This window comes from Spinacia oleracea, chromosome 2, assembly GCF_020520425.1.
Source record: "Spinacia oleracea cultivar Varoflay chromosome 2, BTI_SOV_V1, whole genome shotgun sequence".
Lineage (NCBI taxonomy): Eukaryota > Viridiplantae > Streptophyta > Magnoliopsida > Caryophyllales > Amaranthaceae > Spinacia > Spinacia oleracea.
Window position 1 is genome coordinate 10,603,178 of NC_079488.1, and position 19,156 is coordinate 10,622,333.

A 19,156-nucleotide genomic window follows, 5' to 3' on the forward strand; every position below is an offset into this window, starting at 1 on the left:
ACATAGTTACACTGCTCTACATACAATAACTTAGATATTATCAAATTTTAGATTATTTATGTGTATTCGTAATTTTTTGCTTAATGTAAGTTATAAATAAATAAATAAATAAATAAAATCACATTATGTATGTGTTAAGGTTATTACTAAGTTAATCTAACAACATTTAGTGAGAACAATTAATCAAAGGTGATGAAAATGTAACATATAATATAATGTCTATAAAAACAAACGTACGGCTATTAAAATAATCATAATAAATTGACGAAAATTGATATTTTTTCATAGAAAAAAAAAGAATAGACACATAAAGTAAAACACACATTACCTCAGAAAATGTGTGATGATATATAGTTGATTGTGCAAGTGATGTAACGAAAATGGTACGTACGTGGTTAGTCAATTTATTTATAAGGAGTGCATTGAAGATGGGAAGTTGATGGTTCATCCTAGCAAGATGTTTAGCTTCTTATGCCTTCTATTTAGTAAGAACTAATGTTTATTAATGTTATTGTTATGAAATATTAATAACAATTTAACTTAGCTCATCAAATTATGATTATTTATTTGTATGAATGTCTTTTAGTTTTTTCAGGTTTTTATTTTTCTTGGAGGGGAAGTCTTTTGAGTTTTCCCTCTTTAAACACAAAGACATGTACATTAATGATGTATTTGTTTTTTGTCTTTTTTTTTTTAAAAAAAAGAGAAGATTGTGTTGTGAAGACACATGTCACACTATAACATATGATTACATGTCACATTCTAACCTATGGTTTCAGTTTTTAAACACTAGGTATAGATTTTTTTTATTCTGAGTCAGCATTGGCGGAACCAACGCATACTAAGTGGGGTCACTTGACACCACTTGACGTTTCTAAGAAAGTATGTCATGACTCGTGGCACTTTCCTCCTTCAATTCGACACATGTCATTCCATTTCATCCAATACATAACGTAGTTAATAAAAGATTCGAACCCAAGACCTCATGATTTGTGCAATAATGACTTATCTACTTGGTTATATCACTACAAGAATTTGTATCTTTGATGACAACCTAATAACGACGGGTCAAAATTCCCGTCGGAAAAGCCTTTTGTGACGGGGGTAACAACCAAACAAAGACGGGAACAACCGTCGCAAATGTCTTTTACGACGGTTTAATTAACGACAGGATTTTCCATTAACGACGGCCCCGTTTTATGACGGGTTCGCGACAGGAAATCCCGTCATTAATCAACGATTATTGGTCTTTTGCAACGGGATTCCCCGTCATTAATGGTACAATTTCTTGTAGTGTATCATGTTACATGTTATCTTCTATAAATGAAAAATAGTAAATTACAATAAAATAAAGAAAAAGTTATTTTTTTACAACAGATACAATTATATTTATCAAATTAATGACTCTAGACATCGCCCGATCACAAAAGCTAGTTCATATTAAAAACTATTTCGTTTAATTAATTTTTCTATTTACTTTTTAAACCTGGGACTCCATTTAGTACAACTTATGAGTTTGCCACTAGTCATGAGTCCTGATTGTTAAGAATATTATTTCCTAAGTGGGATATTCTACAGCTAAGTAGACCAAGCAGGAAAAGTCTACTACGTGTTGGAAATAATGCAAAGAAAGTATTTTACCATTTGTGAAAATGTCCCACATTGATAGAAATTAAATGTATGGTTTTCAAGGGAAGTATTTAAAGTAAAGGGGATTGTCCCACATGGGAAGAAAATGAACTCTTCCTTTTGTTTAAATATAGGGAATGAATGTTTATACTTTGAAGTGCTTCCCCTAGTGGTTTGGGCTAGAAACGGAATCCCCACACGCGCGCCGCCACCGTCCGTCCGGCCAGTTCGTGTTCGTGGCACGTGCGCGAGACCGTTCAGTTACGTAGCCCATTCCGTAACGGTCGCATTAATTCTGATTTTCAGTTTAATTGGCAGTTAATTGCATGATCAATTTTGATTGGCAGTTACAAGTGTTTAATTGCCCAATTTAATTCTAATTTCGGTTACAAACCCTTGCTTGCTTTATAATAAGTTTTGGGGAATCAGTTTTTGATACCGAAAAATTTCAACTCTCTTCTCCTATTCTTCTGAGCATATTATGAGTTCCTAGTTCGTTTTATTCGAGTGCACGTTAAAACGAATTGCTGTGTAAAATCTTGGGGGGGCAACGCCTATTACGATTGCACCATAGTCGGGGCGAATTTTGCTTCTAAGACAGTGTTTGCATAATACGTCACAGCTTTATATACATCAAATATTCGGCCCACATTTCATTTACATTTTCGGATTTTACAGTATTCTTTCCTACAATTTAGAAGCAAAATTTTCCTACTGTGAAATCTGATTATGGATTCATCTCTCATCAAGACTCTTCCTGATCTCTCCAAATTGCAACCTCTCAATGGTACCAATTACAAACGTTGGTCTCAAATATTACTGATTTTTTTTGAGCAGTTGGAGGTTGATTACGTCCTTCTTCAAGACTGTCCTCAACAATCCGATGCTGCTACTGCCACACCAAATGTTGATGAACGGATCGCTAAGTATGAGAAGCACAACAAGTTCGTTAGAGGTCACCTTCTCAGTCATATGGGTAACTCTCTTTTTGATCTTTTCATCAATAACAAATCTGCTAAATCTGTTTGGGAGACGTTGGAAAAGAAATATGGTACAGATGATGCTGGAAAAAAGAAGTATGCTACGGGAAAATGGCTACAGTTCAAAATCGTTGATGACAAGCCAATCATGGATCAAGTCCATGAGTACGAGAATCTGGTTGCTGACATTCTGGCAGAAGGTATGAAGATGTGTGAGGTGCTGCAAGCCAATGTTCTGATCGAGAAGCTTCCTGATTCATGGTCCAATTACCGCAATCATCTCAAACACAAGAAGAAAGATATGTCCCTTGAAGAACTGGTCAGCCACATGAAGATCGAAGAAGCCAACCGATTGAAGGATAAGGACTCTTCTCCTTATGAACTTTCTGTTAAAGCTAACATTGTGGAATCTTCTTTCCCAAAATCTGACAGGTTTAATAAACAAAACAAGAATTCTGGAAACTTCAAGAAGAAGAATCAGAATTCAAAACAACTTGGTGTTCGAAGCAAGAAAGGTTGAGACTTCAAGAAAAATGGGAAGTCAGAGAAAGGATCTGGTGGCTGTTATGTTTGTGGTAAGTCAGGCCATAAGGCTTGGCAATGCTACAACCGCAAGGATGTTGCAGGCAATGGCCAGAAACCGGATCAAACCAAGAATCAAGCTCATATTGCAGAAGATACTAATGAAATTATTGCTGCTGTAATTTCTGAAATTAATTTAGTTGATAATACAACTGAATGGATTGTTGATACAGGTGCAACTAAGCACTTCTGTTCAGATAAGGAACTGTTTGCAGAATTCAAAGAAGTTACGGGAGGTGAACAGGTCTTTATGGGAAATTCAAGCAGTTCTGAGGTGCTTGGCAAAGGGAAAATTCTCCTAAAGCTGAATTCTGGAAAATCTTTATCTTTGCAAAATGTACTGTATGTCCCTTCTCTTCGCAGGAACTTAATTTCTGGTGCTCTCCTAAACAAAGCTGGTGTGAAACTTGTTTTTGAGGGTGACAAACTTGTTTTATCTCGTAATGGGGAATTTGTGGGGAAGGGATATTTGTCTGGTGGTTTTTTTATTTTAGAGACTGTATCTGTTATTGATGTTATGAATAAGACTACTTCTTCTGCTTACTTGCGTGAGTCTGTTGATCTTTGGCATGTAGATTAGGACATGTTAATTATGGCTCTTTAAAACGTTTGCAAACAATGTCTCTAATTCCTAATCTGAATAGCAATGGTCATAATAAGTGTGAAATTTGTGTTGAAGCTAAGCATTCTAGAACTCACTTTAGACTAGTTACTTCTAGACAAACTGAATTGTTTGAATTAATTCACTCATACTTAGCTGATTTTAAGAATACCGAAAGCAGAGGCGGCAAACGGTATTATATCACCTTTGTAGATGACCATTCTAGATATACCAAAGTGTACCTTTTAAGGACCAAAGATGAGGCAGAACAAAAGTTTTTAATTTGTAAGGCAGAAGTTGAAAATCAATTAGACCGTAAGATTAAAAGGTTTAGGTCTGATAGAGGTGGTGAGTATGGTACAACCTTTTTAAAGGAACTTTGTGAGCAAAATGGAATTATTCATGAATTGAGTGCTCCCTATACTCCTCAACAAAACAACATTGCTGAAAGGAAAAATAGAACCCTTAAGGAAATGATGAATGCAATGTTGATTAGTTCTGGCTTACCTGATAACATGTGGGGGGAGGCCATACTTTCTGCTAATTATGTGTTGAACAAAGTACCCCATAAGAAGTTAGACAAAACCCCTTATGAATTGTGGAAAGGTCATGGACCCAACCTAAAATACTTGAAAGTGTGGGGGTGTTTAGCTAAAGTTGGTTACCTTCCTTTAAACGGGAAAACATTGGTCTAAAAACTTTTCATGCAGTGTTTGTTGGTTATGCTGAAAATAGTGCAGCTTATAGGTTCATGTGTTTGAGTGATAGGTCAATGTGTGAATCTAGAGATGCTGAATTTTTTGAGCATATTTTCCCTTTAAAGAATAATGTTGTTTCACATAACAATTCCCATGATGCTTCACATGATGTTTCTACTTTTGTTCCCTCTTCTTCTTCTATACCTTCATCTTCTCCTATTGTTCAAACTGATGTTGTAGAACCTAGGAAAAGCAAAAGGCGTCGAACTGAAACTAGCTATGGTCCTGATTTTTTGACTGTGTTTTTGTCTGAACTCAATAATGTGGATGAAATAGATGAGTTAGTTGTATTTCTTAACTTGTTTGATGATGAGCCTAAAACTTTTGATGAGGCCATGAGTTCAATTGATGCTAGTTTTTGGAAAGAGGCGGTTAATAGTGAAATAGAGTCCATCATGTCTAATCATACATGGGAATTAGTTGAATTACCTAAAGGTAGTAAAGCCATTGGTTGTAAATGGATTTTTAAAAGGAAAAGAAAAACTGATGGTGCAGTTGACAGGTACAAAGCAAGACTTGTAATTAAAGGTTTCACACAAAAATTTGGTGTTGATTTCTTTTATACTTACTCACCAGTAACTAAGATCGCGACTATTCGTGCTTTACTTGCTTTAGCTTCAAGTTATAAGTTAATTGTGCATCAAATGGATGTAAAAACTACTTTCTTGAATGGCGACTTAGAAGAAGAAATTTATATGATTCAACCTCCTGGTTTTGTAGTTCCAGGACAGGAACATAAAGTTTGTAAGTTAAAGAAGTCTTTATATGGTTTGAAACAAGCTCCAAAACATTGGTACGAAAAGTTTCATAAAACTATTTTAAGTTTTGGATTTATTGTGAACCGTGCTGATGCTTGTGTGTACTAAAAAATGTTTGGTTCTGATTTAGTTATTGTCTGCTTATATGTAGATGATATGTTGATTTTCGGTACACATATTGATGCTATTAATGAAACCAAAAGGTTTCTATCCTCTCAATTTGAAATGAAAGACATGGGTGAAACTGATGTGATCTTGGGTGTTAAAGTCACCAAAACTAGTAATGGTTTCTCTTTGTCTCAATCTCACTATGTGGAAAAAGTGTTAAAGAAATTTAACATTTTTGATGTTGTGCCTGTTAAAACTCCTTATGATGCTAGCATACACTTGAAAAAGAATAAAGGCAATAGTGTGTCTCAATCTAAATATGCTAAAATAATTGGGAGTTTAATGTTTCTCATGAATTACACTCGGCCTGACATAGCCTATGCAGTTAGTAGACTTAGTCGGTATACCCATAACCCCGGTAGAGACCATTGGAATGCTCTTAGGAGGTTATTAAAGTACCTTAGGGGCACGATGGATTGGGGTTTGCATTATGTTGGATTTCCTGCTGTTTTAGAAGGTTATTGTGATGCAAACTGGGTATCTGATAATGATGAGGTAAGTTCCACTAGTGGATATGTTTTTACTTTATGTGGAGCAGCTATCTCTTGGAAGTCTTCTAAACAGACTTGTATTGCCCGGTCAACTATGGAGTCCGAATTTATTGTATTGGACTTGGCCGGGCAAGAGGCGGAGTGGTTGAGAAATTTATTGGCCGATATTCCATTGTGGGGGCGTCCTGCTCCACCTGTATCTCTACATTGTGATTCTCAAGCTGCTATTTGTGTTGCTAAAAACAGCGCTTATAATGGCAAAAAGAGACATATTCATGTGAGGCATGAATCTGTGAGAACACTAATAGAGAGTGGTGTAATTATTATGGAATTTGTGAGATCCGAGAGGAATATAGCAGATCCTTTAACCAAGGGACTAAATAGAAGATTAGTCCTTGATACGTTGAGGGGAATGGGGCTTAAGCCTGTTAGTTGAGGAATTCATGGTGGACACCCGACCTTGTTCACACAAGGTTTCTTGTGGTCTAACGAAGCCATGGAAAGACTCATTTGTGTACACTTCCCATTTCTATGACTTGTACATTTTATGTGAGGTTAAGCTTCTTAGCTTTTAATGAAGTTCATATCCCAGGGTCTGGGTGGTCCTAATGAGAAGGACTTGATGAATTCACCGCATGTATATTGAGAGGTTGAGGAACAACTCTTAATGGTTTCATATCCCAAGATATGGGTGGTCTATGTGATAGACTTGATGAAATCACCTACTTGAGTGTGAAGGTTTGGCCACCTTATATGGAAAACTTGGGCAAGTTTTTCTAGAGCACTCATGAGCATCCCAAGTATAATGACCGTTGTTGCTTGGCTATCGCGGAACTCATAATAATCTAAGGTATGGTATGTGTTATTGGGTTTTATTTCTTGATTGGGATAGTTCCAGATTTGTTCACTTTCTCAATAATGAAATTGCCTAATCTTCACTATGTGTTGGTTCAATCGAAAGACACCAACATTTAAGTATCAAACCTTCATAAAAAGTGCTCAGATTTCTTTTTCTTCTTTTCTTTTAAACAAAATGGGTCTTTGCATTTGTGGGGGATTGTTGGAAATAATGCAAAGAAAGTATTTTACCATTTGTGAAAATGTCCCACATTGCTAGAAATTAAATGTATGGTTTTCAAGGGAAGTATTTAAAGTAAAGGGGATTGTCCCACATGGGAAGAAAATGAACTCTTCCTTTTGTTTAAATATAGGGAATGAATGTTTATACTTTGAAGTGCTTCCCCTAGTGGTTTGGGCTAGAAAGGGAATGAAGGAAATAATGCCCTTGGTCCAAGTATGCATTCAATATTAAGTCTAATAAAAGCGGTTCAGTATTAATTAACAAGTTAATAATTCAGTGAGATCAAGTGAGCTGAATGCCTAGCTAGAGGCCGCTTCAGTTCAATTGGAATTAATGATATTAATCCACAGCTTACTCTTGACTGAACCCGTAGGGTCACACAAATAGTACATAAACGGATCAAGTATTTAATGGCATTAAATACTCCATCTATGGATATTCGGAATCGACGGATCTTGGTTTCAGTGGGAGCTGAGATCGTCACAGGCAAGAAATGAATACTCCGGAAACGATGATATTGCCGGAAACGGAAATATGGATCGTATCGGAAATATAAATATTATCCAAGTCGTAGATGTTGCTGGAAACGGAAACATGGTACGTATCGGAAAATATTACCGGAAATGGAAATATTGCCGGAATCAGAAATATTGCCGGAAACGGAAATATTGTTAGAATCGGAAATATTATCGGAATCGGAAAATAATTCCGGAAACGGAAATATTAAATATTTGTTTGAAACGGAAATTAATTCCGGAATCGGAAATATTAAATATTGTTCGTATCGGAAATGAATTTCGGAACCGGGAATTTAATCGGAAGCGTATCGTACGAATTAGCATCGGACGAGGCCTGCAAGACGAAGGCCCAGCACGAAGCCGGGCCATCGCCCAGCAAGCCAAGCGCAACAACCACACGCCAAGCATACGACCAGGCCCAGCGCAAAAGCCAGGCCCAGCCGAAGCTTGGGCGCGCGCGCGGACAAGGCTGCGACAGTGGGCATTGCGCTGTGCGCTCGGCGTGGGCCGCAAGGCCTGCGTGCGGGTGTGCGGTGCTTGTGCGCCACTCGTGTGTGCTACTCGAATCCTAAGGCTACCGGGATTCGTAATATGATTAAATCTAATCCTAATAGATAAAGTTTGTTTAATTAGAGTACTATTAGGATTATAATTAAATAGATTTGTATTCTAACAGGATTATAATTCCTTTCCATAAACTCTATAAATAAGTGCCTAGGGTCACATATTTACAGAGAGAATTCAAGTATTCAAAGTGAGTTTTTGAGAGAAAAATTCAGTCACACATTTGCCTATAAAGTGCCGAAAATAATAGTACCTTAAGGGCGATTCTAGTTGGTCAATCTTAAGGCGGATTCGGACGTGCTGTGGACTATCTACGGAGGGACGACACTTGGAGTCCTAAAGACTTGTTCTTGTTCGGTTCGGGCGCAGCTAGGGAAGGCACGCAACAAAGAGTATGCATCTAAACTATGCTAAATGATTATGTGTAAATAATATGTTTTCCTGGCTTTATGGTTTTTTCGCATGATTTATGAATTGTCATATGTATCATAACCTAACAGGGAATCCCCACACGCGCGCCGCCACCGTCCGTCCGGCCAGTTCGTGTTCGTGGCACGTGCGCGAGACCGTTCAGTTACGTAGCCCATTCCGTAACGGTCGCATCAATTCTGATTTTCAGTTTAATTGGCAGTTAATTGCATGATCAATTTTGATTGGCAGTTACAAGTGTTTAATTGCCCAATTTAATTCTAATTTCGGTTACAAACCCTTGCTTGCTTTATAATAAGTTTTGGGGAATCAGTTTTTGATACCGAAAAATTTCAACTCTCTTCTCCTATTCTTCTGAGCATATTATGAGTTCCTAGTTCGTTTTATTCGAGTGCACGTTAAAACGAATTGGTGTGTAAAATCTTGGGGGGGCAACGCCTATTACGATTGCACCATAGTCGGGGCGAATTTTGCTTCTAAGACAGTGTTTGCATAACACGTCACAGCTTTATATACATCAAATATTCGGCCCACATTTCATTTACATTTTCGGATTTTACAGTATTCTTTCCTACAATTTAGAAGCAAAATTTTCCTACTGTGAAATCTGATTATGGATTCATCTCTCATCAAGACTCTTCCTGATCTCTCCAAATTGGAACCTCTCAATGGTACCAATTACAAACGTTGGTCTCAAAAATTACTGATTTTTTTTGAGCAGTTGGAGGTTGATTACGTCCTTCTTCAAGACTGTCCTCAACAATCCGATGCTGCTACTGCCACACCAAATGTTGATGAATGGATCGCTAAGTATGAGAAGCACAACAAGTTCGTTAGAGGTCACCTTCTCAGTCATATGGGTAACTCTCTTTTTGATCTTTTCATCAATAACAAATCTGCTAAATCTGTTTGGGAGACGTTGGAAAAGAAATATGGTACAGATGATGCTGGAAAAAAGAAGTATGCTACGGGAAAGTGGCTACAGTTCAAGATCGTTGATGACAAGCCAATCATGGATCAAGTCCATGAGTACGAGAATCTGGTTGCTGACATTCTGGCAGAAGGTATGAAGATGTGTGAGGTGCTGCAAGCCAATGTTTTGATCGAGAAGCTTCCTGATTCATGGTCCAATTACCGCAATCATCTCAAACACAAGAAGAAATATATGTCCCTTGAAGAACTGGTCAGCCACATGAAGATCGAAGAAGCCAACCGATTGAAGGATAAGGACTCTTCTCCTTATGAACTTTCTGTTAAAGCTAACATTGTGGAATCTTCTTTACCAAAATCTGACAGGTTTAATAAACAAAATAAGAATTCTGGAAACTTCAAGAAGAAGAATCAGAATTCAAAACAACTTGGTGTTCAAAGCAAGAAAGGTGGAGACTTCAAGAAAAATGGGAAGTCAGAGAAAGGATCTGGTGGCTGTTATGTTTATGGTAAGTCAGGCCATAAGGCTTGGCAATGCTACAACCGCAAGGATGTTGCAGGCAATGGCCAGAAACCGGATCAAACCAAGAATCAAGCTCATATTGCAGAAGATACTAATGAAATTATTGCTGCTGTAATTTCTGAAATTAATTTAGTTGATAATAAAACTGAATGGATTGTTGATACAGGTGCAACTAAGCACTTCTGTTCAGATAAGGAACTGTTTGCAGAATTCAAAGAAGTTACGGGAGGTGAACAGGTCTTTATGGGAAATTCAAGCAGTTCTGAGGTGCTTGGCAAAGGGAAAATTCTACTAAAGCTGAATTCTGGAAAATCTTTATCTTTGCAAAATGTACTGTATGTCCCTTCTCTTCGCAGGAACTTAATTTCTGGTGCTCTCCTAAACAAAGCTGGTGTGAAACTTGTTTTTGAGGGTGACAAACTTGTTTTATCTCGTAATGGGGAATTTGTGGGGAAGGGATATTTGTCTGGTGGTTTGTTTATTTTAGAGACTGTATCTGTTATTGATGTTATGAATAAGACTACTTCTTCTGCTTACTTGCTTGAGTCTGTTGATCTTTGGCATGGTAGATTAGGACATGTTAATTATGGCTCTTTAAAACGTTTGCAAACAATGTCTCTAATTCCTAATCTGAATAGCAATGGTCATAATAAGTGTGAAATTTGTGTTGAAGCTAAGCATTCTAGAACTCACTTTAGACCAGTTACTTCTAGACAAACTGAATTGCTTGAATTAATTCACTCAGACTTAGCTGATTTTAAGAATACCGAAAGCAGAGGCGGCAAACGGTATTATATCACCTTTGTAGATGACCATTCTAGATATACCAAAGTGTACCTTTTAAGGACCAAAGATGAGGCAGAACAAAAGTTTTTAATTTGTAAGGCAGAAGTTGAAAATCAATTAGACCGTAAGATTAAAAGGTTTAGGTCTGATAGAGGTGGTGAGTATGGTACAACCTTTTTAAAGGAACTTTGTGAGCAAAATGGAATTATTCATGAATTGAGTGCTCCCTATACTCCTCAACAAAACAGCATTGCTGAAAGGAAAAATAGAACCCTTAAGGAAATGATGAATGCAATGTTGATTAGTTCTGGCTTACCTGATAACATGTGGGGGGAGGCCGTACTTTCTGCTAATTATATGTTGAACAAAGTACCCCATAAGAAGTTAGACAAAACCCCTTATGAATTGTGGAAAGGTCATGGACCCAACCTAAAATACTTGAAAGTGTGGGGGTGTTTAGCTAAAGTTGGTTACCTTCCTTTAAACGGGAAAACATTGGTCTAAAAACTTTTGATGCAGTGTTTGTTGGTTATGCTGAAAATAGTGCAGCTTATAGGTTCATGTGTTTGAGTGATAGGTCAATGTGTGAATCTAGAGATGCTGAACTTTTTGAGCATATTTTCCCTTTAAAGAATAATGTTGTTTCACATAACAATTCCCATGATGCTTCACATGATGTTTCTACTTTTGTTCCCTCTTCTTCTTCTATACCTTCATCTTCTCCTATTGTTCAAACTGATGTTGTAGAACCTAGGAAAAGCAAAAGGCGTCGAACTGAAACTAGCTATGGTCCTGATTTTTTGACTGTGTTTTTGTCTGAACTCAATAATGTGGATGAAATAGATGAGTTAGTTGTATTTCTTCACTTGTTTGATGATGAGCCTAAAACTTTTGATGAGGCCATGAGTTCAATTGATGCTAGTTTTTGGAAAGAGGCGGTTAATAGTGAAATAGAGTCCATCATGTCTAATCATACATGGGAATTAGTTAAATTACCTAAAGGTAGTAAAGCCATTGGTTGTAAATGGATTTTTAAAAGGAAAAGAAAAACTGATGGTGCAGTTGACAGGTACAAAGCAAGACTTGTAATTAAAGGTTTCACACAAAAATTTGGTGTTGATTTCTTTTATACTTACTCACCAGTAACTAAGATCGCGACTATTCGTGCTTTACTTGCTTTAGCTTCAAGTTATAAGTTAATTGTGCATCAAATGGATGTAAAAACTGCTTTCTTGAATGGCGACTTAGAGAAGAAATTTATATGGTTCAACCTCCTGGTTTTGTAGTTCCGGGACAGGAACATAAAGTTTGTAAGTTAAAGAAGTCTTTATATGGTTTGAAACAAGCTCCAAAACAATGGTACGAAAAGTTTCATAAAACTATTTTAAGTTTTGGATTTATTGTGAACCGTGCTGATGCTTGTGTGTACTAAAAAATGTTTGGTTCTGATTTTGTTATTGTCTGCTTATATGTAGATGATATGTTGATTTTTGGTACACATATTGATGCTATTAATGAAACCAAAAGGTTTCTATCCTCTCAATTTGAAATGAAAGACATGGGTGAAACTGATGTGATCTTGGGTGTTAAAGTCACCAAAACTAGTAATGGTTTCTCTTTGTCTCAATCTCACTATGTGGAAAAAGTGTTAAAGAAATTTAACAGTTTTGATGTTGTGCCTGTTAAAACTCCTTATGATGCTAGCATACACTTGAAAAAGAATAAAGGCAATAGTGTGTCTCAATCTAAATATGCTAAAATAATTGGGAGTTTAATGTTTCTCATGAATTACACTCGGCCTGACATAGCCTATGCAGTTAGTAGACTTAGTCGGTATACCCATAACCCCGGTAGAGACCATTGGAATGCTCTTAGGAGGTTATTAAAGTACCTTAGGGGCACGATGGATTGGGGTTTGCATTATGTTGGATTTCCTGCTGTTTTAGAAGGTTATTGTGATGCAAACTGGGTATCTGATAATGATGAGGTAAGTTCCACTAGTGGATATGTTTTTACTTTATGTGGAGCAGCTATCTCTTGGAAGTCTTCTAAACAGACTTGTATTGCCCGGTCAACTATGGAGTCCGAATTTATTGTATTGGACTTGGCCGGGCAAGAGGCGGAGTGGTTGAGAAATTTATTGGCCGATATTCCATTGTGGGAGCGTCCTGCTCCACCTGTATCTCTACATTGTGATTCTCAAGCTGCTATTTGTGTTGCTAAAAACAGCGCTTATAATGGCAAAAAGAGACATATTCATGTGAGGCATGAATCTGTGAGAACACTAATAGAGAGTGGTGTAATTATTATGGAATTTGTGAGATCCGAGAGGAATATAGCAGATCCTTTAACCAAGGGACTAAATAGAAGATTAGTCCTTGATACGTCGAGGGGAATGGGGCTTAAGCCTGTTAGTTGAGGAATTCATGGTGGACACCCGACCTTGTTCACACAAGGTTTCTTGTGGTCTAACGAAGCCATGGAAAGACTCATTTGTGTACACTTCCCATTTCTATGACTTGTACATTTTATGTGAGGTTAAGCTTCTTAGCTTTTAATGAAGTTCATATCCCAGGGTCTGGGTGGTCCTAATGAGAAGGACTTGATGAATTCACCGCATGTATATTGAGAGGTTGAGGAACAACTCTTAATGGTTTCATATCCCAGGATATGGGTGGTCTATGTGATAGACTTGATGAAATCACCTACTTGAGTGTGAAGGTTTGACCACCTTCTATGGAAAACTTGGGCAAGTTTTTCTAGAGCACTCATGAGAATCCCAAGTATAATGGCCGTTGTTGCTTGGCTATCGCGGAACTCATAATAATCTAAGGTATGGTATGTGTTATTGGGTTTTATTTCTTGATTGGGATAGTTCCAGATTTGTTCACTTTCTCAATAAAGAAATTGCCTAATCTTCACTATGTGTTGGTTCAATCGAAAGACACCAACATTTAAGTATCAAACCTTCATAAAAAGTGCTCAGATTTCTTTTTCTTCTTTTCTTTTAAACAAAATGGGTCTTTGTATTTGTGGGGGATTGTTGGAAATAATGCAAAGAAAGTATTTTACCATTTGTGAAAATGTCCCACATTGATAGAAATTAAATGTATGGTTTTCAAGGGAAGTATTTAAAGTAAAGGGGATTGTCCCACATGGGAAGAAAATGAACTCTTCCTTTTGTTTAAATATAGGGAATGAATGTTTATACTTTGAAGTGCTTTCCCTAGTGGTTTGGGCTAGAAAGGGAATCCCCACACGCGCGCCGCCGCCGTCCGTCCGGCCGGTTCGTGGCACGTGGCACGTGGCACGTGGCGGTGTGGTGGGGCCTCTTTTTGGGCCATGTCGTAACTGACGGTCCAGATATTATGAGACCGTTCAGTTAAGTAGCCCATTCCGTAACGGTCGCATCAATTCTGATTTTCAGTTTAATTGGCAGTTAATTGCATGATCAATTCTGATTGGCAGTTACAAGTGTTTAATTGCCCAATTTAATTCTAATTTCGGTTACAAACCCTTGCTTGCTTTATAATCAGTTTTTGATACCGAAAAATTTCAACTCTCTTCTCCTATTCTTCTGAGCATATTATGAGTTCCTAGTTCGTTTTATTCGAGTGCACGTTAAAACGAATTGCTGTGTAAAATCTTGGGGGGGCAACGCCTATTACGATTGCACCATAGTCGGGGCGAATTTTGCTTCTAAGACAGTGTTTGCATAACACGTCACAGCTTTATATACATCAAATATTCGGCCCACATTTCATTTACATTTTCGGATTTTACAGTATTCTTTCCTACACTACGTACCTTTTTTTATTAAAAGGAAAAGTCTACATGAACACCTAGTGTATAAGATTCTTTTGTACAAAACCATTAATTTGTTGACACATCATCAAACCCACTAAAAAATGAGAATGAAAAACAATAAATATGTCATTTCAACCAATAGAAAAACATGGTACCTTATACACTAGGTGTACATGTAGTACGTAGGATCTTTATTAGAAACTTACAATGACTGTTAACACTAATTAACTCGCAAAATGATGTAGATACTCTTTCTAACTTTAAGGTTTCGTTTGTTTCAACGATAACACTTTTTGGAAATGATTTTTCAATTTTTCTTTGTTTATTTTGTCGATGATGGCCGGAAAATAATTTTTCCAAAGGTGAAAAATAACTTTTTATAGGGAAAAACAACTTTTCTTTTGAAAAGAAAAAAGTCATATTTTTCTCTCTAATCTCTTATGTTTCTTTTTTCTGTTTTTTTCCTTATAAATTTTATTGTAAGGATACAAACAAAGGAAAACTATTTCCCTTGATAAACGAGTACAATGATATTAACAAAATTTGATAGAATTAAACAAGTTTTGCCGTAACTTCCCGGCCATTTCCTTAATTTTCATTGGCGTAACCAGGAAGTCATTGTTGATGTGGCGCGTGATACATGGCGGCGTGACATGCTTTTCTTTAGAGATTTAATAATAGTGTAGATATAAATAGAAATGAACATCAAAACCTCAATGAATGAAATTTTTTCAATAATTAGTGTTTTTATATCTTACTCCCTCTATCCCTTTTACTCCATCCGTTTCTTTTTGTTCCTTACGTTTGACCTTTTGTACGTTTATTAACGACTAATTAATGGGCATTGAGATTCTCTATTTTTTTTATTTAAACAAAGAAAAATTACGTTTATTTATAATGTTTTCACTCTTATCAAAATTCTGATATTGGGAAAATGGGAAAAATTTAATATCCCAATAGAAAAATGTGAGATATTAAATGACCCATTGAATGTAATTGATTAAAATAATAATTTGACACAAATTTGGATAGAATATTAAATCATTTATGAGATAATATAAAAGAAAATGTGAAGAACATTTTGAGACACCCAAAAAGAAAAACGTAAAGAACAAAAAGAAACGGATGGAGTAATTATTTACGTATTCTATTTGGGGTGTCTATTTTTAATCTTTACGTTTAGAATATTTTATTTATATCTATACTATTATTAAAACTCAACGGCATTTCATGCCATTCCGCCACATGTCACCATCATTAGATGGCAAGTGACATGGCACCAAGTCATAGTCATATTGACATATAGCATTTTCTTATAAAAACATGAAGAAATGCAAATGTCAATGCTTGAACCCATGATCTCGTGTTCATGAGCTAGAACTTTAACCACTAATCCCATTACACAACTTATGATATTTAAGAAATTCAAAACATATAAGTTATGTTTATTAATAACTTGTATTAAAATTTTAATTACTACCATAATTAATACATTTTAATTTTTTTTATGAAACTAAATTATACTTACATTTTTTTCATTTATATTTTCATTTAGGTTCATTTACAATTACGTTTTGTTAGCATGCAAATTCATTTACATTTACTTAGACCTATAAAAAAGAGTAATTGCAATTTACACATAGAAAAAGATTACTCTATGTTTAATTTAAATTTAGTTTACTAAGATATTTAAACAAATTCTATATTGAATCACCCTTACATAAATAAAGTATAAAGATGAATTATGCGCACAAATACTTAACTCATATTATATGTAAGTATTTAAATATCAAACTATTGTAATTATTTTCCTTTAACTCAAATTTTATCAATATCAATTCTCAAATTACGTACAATCACCGGGGCATCGCTCGGGTGGCAATAACTAGTTATAACATAAATGTCCCTTATATCTGTCAAAAGCCGTGCTAAATAATTATTTTAAAAAATTAATTGGGGCATTAAATATCTCATACTTTCCCATCAATCAATTACTATATACTAAAAGAGAAACCAGGGATGACACATATCAATTCCTGATGCGATTTTTTGTTAGGTTATGATACATATAAACGAATATAAATCATGCGGAAATAACCATAAATGCCAGGATTCCAAATTAATTGCCACATAACAATTAGCATAATTTAGATGCATACACTTTGTAGCGTGCCCTCCCTTGCTGCGCCCGAACCGAACAAGAACAAGTCTTTAGGGCTCCAAGTGTCGTCCCTCCGTAGAAAGTCCACAGCACGTCCGGATCCGCCTTAAGATTGACCAACTAGAATCGCCCTTAAGGTACTAATAATACTCGGCTATATGGGCAAGTGTTTGGCTGAATTTTTTCTCAAATTCTTACCTTTGAATACTTGAAACTCGTTATAATTTATGAGCCCTAAACTCATATTTATAGGCCATGGAATAAGTAATCGAATCCTACTAGGATACGAATTAATTAAATTAGAATCCTAGCTGAACTCTAAATTAATTAATCTATCTTTTAGGATTAGGAAATTCAATCAACAAACGAATCCTATACGCTTTAGGTTTCTTAAGTGAACACAAACACACACGCAAGCACAGCAGCCCACGAGGGGCGCCATGCGCACGCGCGCAGCCCGAGCAATCGCAGCCCACTGCCACGAAGCCCACACGCTGCCGCAGCCTTGGGCGCGTGCTGGGCTTGCCTTGCGGTGGGCCTGGCGCAGCCTTGGGCTGGCGTGTTGTGGCGCGCGTTTCCCTTGCTGGACGTGGGCCTGGCTTCGTGCTGGGCCTTCGTCTAGCAAGCTCGTCCGATGCTAATTCGTACGACGCGCTTTCCGATTAATTTCCCGATTTCGGAATTCATTTCCGATACGAACAATATTTAACATTTCCGATTCCGGAATTAATTTCCGTCTTGAACAAATATTTAATATTTCCATTTCCGGAATTATTTTCCGATTCCGATAATATTTCCGATTCGGACAATATTTCCGTTTCCGGCAATATTTCCGATTCCGGCAATATTTCCATTTCCGATAATATTTTCCGATACGTACCATGTTTCCGTTTCCGGCAACATCTACGACTTGGATAATATTTATATTTCCGATATGATCCATATTTCCGTTTCCAGCAATATCATCGTTTCCGGAGTATTCATTTACTTGCCTTTGACGATCTCAGCTCCCACTGAAACCAAGATCCGTCGATTCCGAATATTGATTAGATAGAGTATTTAATGCCATTAAATACTTGATCCGTTTACGTACTATTTGTGTGACCCTACGGGTTCAGTCAAGAGTAAGCTGTGGATTAATATCATTAATCCACATGAACTGAAGCGGCCTCTAGCTAGGCATACAGTTCACTTGATCTCACTGAATTATTAACTTGCATACTGAACCGCATTTATTAGACTTATCATTAAATGTATACTTGGACCAAGGACATTTTTTCCTTCATTTTTTTTCCAGCCAAAAACCACTTTCCCAAAAAAGTGTGTATGTTTTTTTTTGTTTTTATTGTATACTTTTTTTATAAACTATTTATGTATGAAAACAAAATTTAGTTTGTAAATTATGTCAATAATAGATACGACGAATAATAATTATTCTAAATTGGTACTCCCTCTGTTCCTATTTGTTCTTCCCATTTGAGGTTTGGGGTGAAAATTAAGAAAATGAAATCTTGTAATGATTGGGTGTAAGAGTAATGATTGAGTGTAAGAGAAAGTAATAAAGTAGTGAAGGAAAGTAATAAATAAATGAAGGAGAGAGAAGATATTTTTAATAAAGTAATAAAAAATCATAAAAGTGGGGGTGGGTAGGTGAATGGGAAAATGTGAATGAATTAAATAAAGGATGGTGGGGAAATTTATGGTAAAAAGTCATGTCCAAAAATAGAAACTGGAAGAACATATAGAAACGCCCGAAATAGAAACGGGAAAAATATTTAGGAATGTAGGGAGTAATATTTTAGTCAAATCTCTATATTAATAATGGAAAATATAAACACCCCATATTTTGGACAAATTATCATATTTGCATTTTAAATATGCATATTAGATGAATAAATTTAAACGAGTATGTTAAAAATGTTATAACTACGCAGTAGTTTGGAAGATATTTTGTTAAATATTTTGTCCTTACATTTTTTCAAAAAATAAAATTTTAATTAAAGCATCTTTTAAAATATCTAATTTTCTGATTTTTTTTATTATTTTTTTTGCCAAAATTACTATTTATTTTGGGATTATGGCAAGTTTTTAACATAATACATTAATACTAATTTGAAAAATATATGTCTGGAATAGGAAAATCACAATTTTTATGATATTATTGTATTTATAGTATACATAGTAAGTTGCTACTCCGTAATAGCAAGATAGTAATTTGATATCATAAACCTTTTTCAAAAAAAAAAATTATATTCTTAGCTTACATGCAATAGTTTTAAAAAATAATGTGTAATTATATGTCCATACCCAAACAAATATTTATTATTATTATTTTCTTCCATTTTATGTAGCGGAAACGGGTATGGTTACAGTTATGGATATCATTCAAT